Source organism: Chiloscyllium plagiosum, chromosome 6 (genome assembly GCF_004010195.1).
Source record: "Chiloscyllium plagiosum isolate BGI_BamShark_2017 chromosome 6, ASM401019v2, whole genome shotgun sequence".
Taxonomy (NCBI): domain Eukaryota; kingdom Metazoa; phylum Chordata; class Chondrichthyes; order Orectolobiformes; family Hemiscylliidae; genus Chiloscyllium; species Chiloscyllium plagiosum.
The window spans coordinates 120,224,726-120,233,154 of NC_057715.1; positions in this window are offsets into that span (position 1 = coordinate 120,224,726).

Here is an 8,429-nt window from a genome sequence, read left to right on the forward strand (position 1 = left end):
ATTCAATATCGAAGCAGGTTATTCTTTATAGAAACAGGTTATTTGTGTCAAAGCTGACATTTTTTAACCTGTTTTAATACTGAACAGTCTGCTTCGATACTGAATACCCTGCTTCGATACTGAATACCCTGCTTTGATACTGAACAGGCTGCTTCGATACTGAATAACCTGCTTCAATACTGAATACCCTGCTTTGATACAGAACAGGCTGCTTCGATACTGAATAACCTGCTTCGATACTGAATAACCTGCTTCGATACTGAAGAACCTGCTTCTATACTGAATACTCTGCGTTGATACTGAATAACCTGTTTTGATACTGAATAGTCTGCTTCGATACTGAATAACCTGTTTCGAAACTGAATAACCTGCTTTGATACTGAATACCCTGCTTTGATACTGAACAGGCTGTTTCGATATTGAATACTCTGCTTCGTTGCTGAATACTCTGCTTCGATACTGAATAACCGGTTTCGAATCTGAATAACCTGCTTCGATACTGAATACCCTGCTTTGATACTGAACAGGCTGCTTCGATACTGAATAACCTGCTTCGATACTGTATAACCTGTTTTGATACTGAATAACCTGCTTCGATAATGAAGACCATGCTTCGATACTGAAAACCCTGCTTCGATACTATATACCCTGCTTCGATACTGAATAGTCCACTTCGATACTGAATAGTCTCCTTCGATACTGAATACCCTGCTTTGATACTGAATAACCGGATTCGATACGGAATAACCTGCTTCAATTTTGAATAACCTGCTTCGATACTGAACAGTCTGCATCAATATGAATAGTCTGCTTCGATACTGAATAGTCTCCTTCAATACTGAATACTCTGCTTTGATACTGAATAACCTGTTTGGATACTGAATAACCTGTGTCGACACAGAATACTCAGCTTCGATACAGAATACCCTGCTGCGATATTGAATAGTCTACTTCAATACTGAATAGTCTCCTTCGATACTGAACAGTCTGCTTCGATACTGAATACCCTGCTTTGATACTGAATACCCTGCTTTGATCCTGAATAACCTGTTTGGATACTGAATACTCTGCATCGATACTGAACAGACTGCTTCAATATTGAATAACCTGTTTCGATACTGAATACCCTGCTTCAATACTGAATAATCGGCTTCGATACTGAATACCCTACTTTGATACTGAATAACCTGCTTCGATATTGAATAACCTGCTTTGATATTGAATAACCTGCTTCGGTACTGAACACCCTGCATCGATACTGAATAACCCACTTCGATACTGAAGAGACTGCTTCAATACTGAATAACTTGCTTCGAAACTGAATAGTCTGCTTTGACACCAATAACCTGTTTCAATAAAGAATAACCTGCTTCGATACTGAATAACCTGCTTCAATAAATAATAACCTGCTTTGATATTGAATACCCTGCTTCGATACTGACTACCCTGTTTTGATACTGAACACTCTGCTTTGATACTGAATAGTCTACTTCGATATTGAATACCCTGCTTCGATACTGATTACTCTGCTTCGATACTGAATACCCTGCTTTGATACTGAATAACCTGCTTTGATACTGAATAACCTGCTTCAATACTGAATAACCTGCTTCAATACTGAATAACCTGCTTCGATACTGAATATCCTGCTTCGATACTGAATAGTCTGCTTCGATACTGAATACCCTGCTTCGATATTGAATAACCTGTTTCGATACTGAATAACCTGTTTCGATACTGAATACTCTGCTTCGATACTGAACAGTCGGCTTCAATATTGAATAACCTGCTTCGATACTGAATACTCTGCTGCAATACTGAATAATCTGCTTTGATACTGAATAACCTGCTTCGATACTGAATACCTTACTTTAATACGAAATAACCTGCTTCGATATTGAATAACCTGCTTCGATATTGAATATCCTGCTTCGACACTGAATACCCTGTTTTGATACTGAATACTCTGCTTCGATACTGAATACTCTGCTTTGTTACTGAATAGACTCCTTCGATACTGAATACCCTGCTTCGATACTGAATACTCTGCTTCGATACTGAATACCCTGCTTCGATACTGAATAACCGGTTTCGAAACTGAATAACCTGCTTCGATAATGAAGACCCTGCTTCGATACTGAAAACCCTGCTTCGATACTGAATGGTCTACTTCGATACTGAATAGTCTCCTTCGATACTGATTATCCTGCTTTGATACTGAATAACCTGATTCGATACTGAATAACCTGCTTCGATACTGAACAACCTGCTTCGATACTGAACATTCTGCATCAATACGAATAGTCTGCTTCGATACTGAATAGTCTCCTTCAATACTGAATACTCTGCTTTGATACTGAATAACCTGTTTGGATACTGAATAACCTGTGTCGACACAGAATACTCAGCTTCGATACAGAATACCCTGCTGCGATACTGAATACCCTGCTTTGATACTGAACAGGCTGCTTCGATACTGAATATTCTGCTTCAATACTGAATACCCTGCTTCGATACTGAAGAACCTGCTTCGATACTGAATACTCTGCATCGATACTGAATAACCTGCTTCGATATTGAATAACCTGCTTCGATCCTGAATACTCTGCTTCGATACTGAATAACCTGCTTCGATATTGAATAAAATGGTTTGATATTGAATAACCTGCTTCGATACTGAATACCCTGCTTCGATACTGAATAACCGGTTTCGTAACTGAATAACCTGCTTTGATACTGAAGAGTCTGCTTCGATACTGAATATCCTGCTTCGATACTGAATAGTCTGCTTCGATACTGAATAACCTGTTTCAAAACTGAATAACCTGCTTCGATACTGAGTACCCTGCTTCGATACTGAATACCCTGCTTTGATACTCAACAAGCTGCTTCGATACTGAATAACCTGTTTCGATACTGAATAACCTGCTTCAATATTGAATAACCTGCTTCGATACTGAATACTCTGCTGCAATACTGAATAACCTGCTTCGATCCTGAATACTCTGCTTCGATACTGAATAATCGGCTTCGATACTGAATACCCTACTCTAATACGGAATAACCTGCTTCGATACTGAATAACCTGCTTCGATACTGAATAACCTGCTTCAATAAAGAATAACCTGCTTCGATATTGAATACCCTGCGTCGACACTGAGTACCCTGTTTTGATACTGAACACTCTGCTACGATATTGAATAGTCTCCTTCGATACTGAATACCCTGTTTTGATACTGAATACTCTGCTTCGATACTGAATACCCTGCTTCGATACTGATTAACCTGTTTCAAAACTGAATAACCTGCTTCGATAATGAATACCCTGTTTCGATACTGAATAGTCTGTTTCGATACTGAATACCCTGCTTTGATACTGAATAATCTGCTTTGATACTGAAGAACCTGTTTCGATACTGAATACTCTGCTGTGATACTGAATAGTCTCCTTTGATACTGAACAGCTTGCTTCGATACTGAATATTCGGGTTCGATGCTGAATACCCTGCTTCGGAACTGAATTACCTGCTTCGATACTGAATAGTCTGCTTTGATACTGATAACATGTTTCAATAAAGAACAACCTGCTTCGATATTGAATAACCCACTTCGATACTGAATAGTCTCCTGCGCTACTGAATACCCTGCTTCGATACTGAATAGTCTGCTTCGATACTGAACAGTCTGCTTCGAAACTGAATAACCTGCGTCGATATTGAATAATCTGCTTCGATACTGAATAGTCTGTATTGATACTGAATAACCTGCTTTGATACTGGACAGTCTGCTTCCATACTGAATATCCTGCTTCGATACTGAACAGTCTGCTTCGATACTGAACAGTCTGCTTCGATACTGAATAGTCTGCTTGGATACTGAATACCCTGCTTGGATACTGAATAACCTGTTTCAATACTGAATAACCTGCTTTGATACTGAATGACCTGCTTCGATACTGAAGAACCTGCTTCAACACTGAATACTCTGCCATGATATTGAATAAACTGCCTGGATACTGAATATCCTGCTTCGATACTGAACAGCTTGCTTCGACACTGAATAATCGGGTTTGATACTGAATACCCTGCTTCGATACTGAATAGTCTGCTTTGATACTAATAACCTGTTTCAATAAAGAATAAGCTGCTTCGATATTGAATAACTCACTTCAATACTGAATCGTCTCCTTCGATACTGAATACCCTGCTTCGATACTGAATAGTCTGCTTTGATACTGAACAGTTTGCTTTGAAACTGAATAACCTGCATCGATATTGAATAACCTGCTTCGATACTGAATAATGTGTTTTGATATTGAATAACATGCTTCGATACTGAATAGCCTGCATCGATACTGAACAGCCTGCTTCAACACTGAATAGTCTGTATTGATATTGAAGAACCTGTTTCGATACTGAATATCCTGCTTCGATACTGAATAGTCTCCTTCGATACTGAATAACCTGCTTTGATACTGAATAACCTGCTTTGATACTGAAGAACCTGCTTCGATACTGAAAACTTTGCTTCGAAACTGAATAACCTGCTTCGATACTGAACAGTCTGCTTCGATACTGAATAACCTGCGTCAATACCGGACAGCCGACTTCGATACAGAAGAACCTGCTTCTATACTGAAAACTCTGCTTTGATACAGAACAGTCTGTGTCATGAATGAATAGTCTGCATCGATAATGAAGAACGTGCTTTGTACTGAACAGTCTGCTTCGATACTGAAGACCCTGCTTCGTTTCTGAATAACCTACTTCGATACTGGATAACCTGCTTCGATATTAGATTAGATTAGATTACTTACAGTGTGGAAACAGGCCCTTCGGCCCAACAAGTCCACACCGACCCGCCGAAGCGCAACCCACCCATACCCCTACTTTACCCCTTTAACCTAACACTACGGGCAATTTAGCATGGCCAATTCACCTAACCCGCACATCTTTGGACTGTGGGAGGAAACCGGAGCACCCGGAGGAAACCCACGCAGACACGGGGAGAATGTGCAAACTCCACACAGTCAGTCGCCTGAGTCGGGAATTGAACCCGGGTCTACAGGCGCTGTGAGGCAGCAGTGCTAACCACTGGGCCACCGTGCCGCCCACATATTGAATGCCCTGCTTTGATAGTGAATGACGTGCTTTGATATTGAATAACCTGCTTTGATACTGAACAGTCTGCTTCGATACTGAATACCCTACTTCGATACTGAATACCCTACTTCGATACTGAATACCCTACTTCAATACTGAATACCCTACTTCGATACTGGATATCCTGCCTCGATACTGAATAACCTGCTTTGATATTGAATAACCTGCTTCGATACTGAATAACCCGCTTCGATACGGAATAACCCGCTTCGATACGGAAGAGACTGCTTCAATACTGAATAACCTGCTTCGATAAAGAATAACCTGCTTCGATATTGAATAGGAGAAAGTGAGGACTGCAGATACTGGAGATCAGAGCTGAAAATGTGTTGCTGGAAAAGCGCAGCAACCCAACCACCCCGTGGCTCAACACTTCAACTCCCCCTCCCACTCCACCAAGGGCATGCAGTTCCTTGGACTCCTCCATCGCCAGACCATAGCAACACGACGGCTGGAGGAAGAGCGCCTCATCTTCCGCCGAGGAACCCTCCAACCACAAGGGATGAACTCAGATTTCTCCAGTTTCCTAATTTCCCCTCCCCCCACCTTGTCTTAGTCAAATCCCTCGAACTCAGCACCGCCTTCCTAACCTGCAATCTTCTTCCTGACCTCTCCGCCCCCACCCCCACTCCGGCCTATCACCCTCACCTTGACCTCCTTCCACTTATCGCATTTCCAATGCCCCTCCCCCAACTCCCTCCTCCCTACCTTTTATCTTAGCCTGCTGGACACACTTTTCACATTCCTGAAGAAGGGCTCATGCCCGAAACGTCGATTCTCCTGCTCCTTGGATGCTGCCTGACCTGCTGCACTTTTCCAGCAACACATTTTCAGCTCGATATTGAATAACCTGCTTCAGTATTGAATAGTCTCCTTCGATACTGAATACTCTGCTTCGATACTGAATACTCTGCTTCGATACTGAACAGTCTGCTTCGATACTGAATAACTTGCATCGATATTGAATAACCTGCATCGATACTGAATAATCTGCATCAATACTGGACAGCCTACTTTGATACAGAAGAACCTGCTTCTATATTGAAAACTTCGATACAGAACAGTCTGTGATGTGATTGAATAGTCTGCATCGATAATGAAGAACGTGCATTGATACTGAACAGTCTGCTTCGATACTGAATACCCAGCTTCGATACTGGATAACCTGCTTCGATATTGAATGCCCTGCTTCGACACTGAATAATGTGCTTCGATATTAATAACCTGCTTCAATACGGAATAGTCTGCATCGATACTGAACAGCCTGCTTAGATATTGAATAGTCTGTATTGATACTGAATAACCAGCTTCGATACTGAACAGTCTGCTTTGATACTGAATAGGAGAAAGTGAGGACTGCAGATGCTGGAGATCAGAGCTGAAAATGTGTTGCTGGAAAAGCATAGCAGGTCAGGCAGCACATCCAAGGAACATGAGAATCGATGTTTCGGGCATAAGCCCTTCTTATGCCCGAACGTCGATTCTCCTGTTCCTTGGATGCTGCCTGACCTGCTGCGCTTTTCCAGCAACACATTTTCAGCTTTGATACTGAAAACCCTACTTCGATACTGAATAACCTACTTCGATACTGAATACCCTGCTTCGATACTGAATACCCGGCTTCGATACTGAAAGTCTGCTTCGATACTGAATACCCTGCTTCGATACAGAATACCCTGCTTTGATACTAAATAACCTGCTTTGATACCGAATAGTCAGCATTAACACTGAATAGTCTGCTTTGAAACTAAATACCCTGCTTCAATACTGAATACCCTGCTTCAATACTGAGTAGTCTGCTTCGATACTGAATACGCTGCTTTGCCACTGAATAGTCTGCATTGATACTGAATAGTCTGCGTCGATACTGAATAACCTGCTTCGATAGTGAAGAACCTGCTTCGATACTGAATACCTTGCTTCAATACTGAATACCCTGCTTTGATACTGAATACCCTGCTTTGATACTGGACAGTCTGCTTCAATACTGAATAACCTGTGTCGATACTGAAGAACCTGCTTTGATACTGAATAGTCTGCTTTGATAATGAATAATCTGCTATGATACTGAATACCCTGCTTCGATACAGAATACCCTGCTTTGATACTGAATACCCTGCTTCGATACTGAATACCCTGTTTCAACACTGAATAGTCTGTATCGATACTGAATAGTCGGCTTCGATACTGAATAGTCTGTATCAATACTGAATACTCTGCTTCAATACTGAATACCCTGCTTCGATACTGAATAATCTGCTTCGATACTGAATACCTTGCTTTGATACTGAACAACCTGCTTCGATACTGAATAGTCGGCTTCGATACTGAATAGTCTGTATCAATATTGAATACCCTGCTTCGATACTGAATAATCTGGTTTGTTACTGAATAGTCTGCTTCAATACTGAATACCCTGCTTCGATACTGAATAGTCTGCTTCGTTACCGAATAATCTGCTTCGATACTGCATACCCTGCTTCGATACTGAATTATCTGCTTCGTTACTGAATAGTCTGCTTCGATACTGAATACCCTGCTTCGTTACTGAATAATCTGCTTCAATACTGAATTATCTGCTTCGTTACTGAATAATCTGCTTTGTTAATGAATAGTCTGCTTCGATACTGAATACCCTGCTTCGTTACTGAATAATCTGCTTCGTTACTGAATAGTCTGCTTCAATACTGAATACCCTGCTTCGATACTGAATACCCTGCTTCGATACTGAATAATCTGCTTCAATACTGAATTATCTGCTTCGTTACTGAATAATCTGCTTCGTTACTGAATAGTCTGCTTTGTTAATGAATAGTCTGCTTCGATACTGAATAATCTGCTTCGTTACTGAATAGTCTGCTTCGATACTGAATACCCTGTTTCGATACTGAATAGTTCGCTCTCTCTGTGTTTTATAATTTTCTATCTTGTGCTCTCTTTCTCCTTTTTAAAGTTTTTTGTCTCTCTCTGTTTCAGGGTTTGCTCCCTCTCTGTTATAGGGTTTTCTCTCTCTCTCTCTCACGCTGTGTATTAAGGTTTCTCTCTCTCTCTCTCTAATTAAGGGTCTCAATCTCTCTCTCTGTGTTAGTATTTTCTCTCTCTGTTTTAGCGTTTTCTCTCTGTCTGCGTTATTGGGTTTACTGTCTCACTCTGTTTTGGAGTCTTTTGTCTCTTCTGTTTTCGGGTTTTCTTTCTCTCTCTCTCTCAGCTTTAGGGTTTTCTCTCCCTCTGTCTCCAGCTCTCTCTCTCTCTCACACACACACACAC